General features: G+C 37.3%; 1 pseudogene; it reads right to left on the bottom strand.

Annotated features, from left to right (window-relative positions):
• Positions 1-2,440: 2,440 nt before the first annotated feature.
• LOC117720263 (U2 spliceosomal RNA) lies at positions 2,441-2,540 on the bottom strand (annotated as a pseudogene).
• Positions 2,541-2,758: the final 218 nt, after the last annotated feature.

The following is a 2,758-nucleotide window of genomic DNA, read 5'->3' as shown; positions in this document are numbered from 1 at the left end:
TGAACATCAGTAGTATAGAACAACATCCATAAATATTTTCAATATCATGTTTCTTTTGAATTATGCACTTGCCAACATATACAAATATACATGAAGACATATATCACTATAGCATGAAAAGAACAGAAGGCCTTTGTAGGTAACAATATGAAGATTCACATATGTGGGAAGCATGGCTTAGACTTCGTAGAGGGTTATCTTCATGCTCAATGTGATAATAGAATGATGCCAACAGTCACAAGCTGCTATTACTAGCTTATGGTATCTTGGACACTGCTGTTCTACCCCTGCTTATAACATTGAGTGTTAACCTTATTTCTGTAAGTGGCTCTATTTAGTTTCTTGACACTGTTGGGTAGGATAGAGATCAGCAGTTGGATTAACATCCTTGTAAAACTGATTGAAAATTCTCATTAAATGCCTTGGATCAGCACCGCCTCTTCTATGTTGTTCTAGCTCTAAGCATCAGAAAGGTGGATGAGTTATAAAGTGAATGTGCCTCATGAAAGCAGATGTGTTATGAGCTGTTCCCAGGATTCCTGGTAGAGTTTCAGTCCTGCCTGGCACCGGCATTTGGCTCATATTCTATGGTCTATTTTGAAGATTTTGTTCTAATGGTTATTCACTTAGTAAAGATGAAATTTGATTAATGTGGCACCACAAGGCTTCTTAAATCCTCCTCAGTCATCTCACCTAAACTGTGAGCCTTAAAAAAGCAGGCAAATAGGATGACTGAACCCATGACCTATGCACCCTGCCTTCCCTAGAGACCTCCTACACCATGGTTAACATGACATCAGTAGACAGAGGACAAGGAACCACATGGATGAATGTCAGCCTGTGCTTAGTTTCTTTCTTGCACCTCAGTGAGTAAACTGAGCTCTCTGAACTCATGTTCAGATGTTAGATGATACTGCATGTCAATACCACTGTTTACAAACCAGAAAAATTAAGGGTGTCAGAGGCACAGAAAGAAGCTGAGAATTTAGTCAGAATGCCAGAGAGACCTGGAGAGAGAATAGTTGAAATCACTTCAAAGGCAGACAAAAAAGAGAGAGGAGAGAGAGAGAGAGAGAGAGAGAGAGAGAGAGAGAGAGAGAGAGAAGCGGCCCCACTCTCACCATTACAAGGTGGCACTTGGCATAGGCATTGCTTGAGAGAAAAGACAACTCCATATATGGAGTTGTATGCGCTGAGAGGTGTGGCCAATCACCAGTGACTTCGTGGCAGCTGCTAATAGGATTAAGGCAATGCTTATAAGGGGCTGCGGGAGCTGGAGAGACAAGAGAAGAGAAGAGAGAGAAGAAGGTCGCTGTACAGGGATAGCTGAATAAACCGCTTGAAGAAGAACACGGTTGCCTTTGCCTTACTCTGCTGGTCAGATGTGGGTAGCGACAAGAGAGAGTCGAAAATTCTAGTTTCAGCCACTGGAAATTCAGTATTATTTTTAGGTAGCCTGGAGCAATGAACTGACAGACGTTTAAATTAAAAATCTGCAACATGCCTGTATGTATCACACTTTTAAACCTGTATTGCTATGTTGTTCGTATTTTTAAAAATTAAATGTGTCTCAAATGTTGTTAAAGTAGGGAGCCATTATTTTTAAAATGAACAAGACAGATGTTTTATTAGCACTACAAAATTTACTATAAACTCCTTTTGACTACTATTCCAAATACTATCTAGTCTCCTAGCCAGTGAACAGATTCTAAAACATAATATTTCCAAAGAAATAGTATGAGCAAGTGTGTTTAATTCACTTGTACTTTCGAAGGCAGAAAAAAAAAAAAAAAACATTCAAGTTATATCAATGGCCAAAATGAAACACTGAGTATCTGATGACATAAAAAGTATGGTGAAAACACCATAGGAAAATGTATACTTCCTTTGTGAATGATAACTTAAAAAGTACAAACCAATATTTTTGGTTTAAGCTGTTTAATGATGTAAATTGTGTAATATGTATGCAGAAATTTTCTAGTCTCAAATTAGATGTTTAAATAGTGTTTTTTTTACCTTTGATACATCTAACATTACCATTATAAAATAGATTCTCATTCCTATTCAAAGCAATTTTCATGTTAATTAGCATTTTTCATTCTTTCAGTATGCATATATTAACAATGTATCTGGTGTATATCTCTAAGCTATAGGTGAAAATATTTTAAAGGTTAGGATAGGTAGCCACCATTCTAGCATGGAGGGAGAAAGGGCTCCTGAGTCCTCACATACAACCAAAGAGCTAGGGGATGTTGATGCCTTCTGGGAGAGAGTCAGTTTTCTGATAGGTTATAGACCCTGGGAGGCTAATCATGCTTCAGTGGGTAATCAACACTGAGTATAGTCACACAAAAAATTGAACACAATTTGTTATAAAAAATAAACAAAAAGGGAGATATTAAATGGGTGGGGTGGATGTATAAGGAGCTAGGGGTAGAGTAGAGGGTGAATATGATCAAACAACATTTTATATAATTCTCAAATTTACAATAACATAAATTTAACTACACTTGATCTTAGCCAAAAGGCCGAGAAGCGATGTAACATAAATTTAAAACTTAAAAATTGCTAAGAGTAATACATGCTTAAAATGCCATTTTGGAGGCAATAGCTTACCAATAAACTGTTTGCCTAGTATGAAGAAGACCTTAGACTTCATCCTACCCCCCCCACACACATACTCACACACCACACACACACACACACACACACACACCCCACACACAGTTTTTGTATAACATTTTATTACATAAATAAT

This window comes from Arvicanthis niloticus, chromosome 14 (assembly GCF_011762505.2).
Source record: "Arvicanthis niloticus isolate mArvNil1 chromosome 14, mArvNil1.pat.X, whole genome shotgun sequence".
NCBI classification, from domain to species: domain Eukaryota; kingdom Metazoa; phylum Chordata; class Mammalia; order Rodentia; family Muridae; genus Arvicanthis; species Arvicanthis niloticus.
Note: the sequence above shows the minus strand (reverse complement) of the source record. Positions and strands in the feature narration are given on the sequence as shown.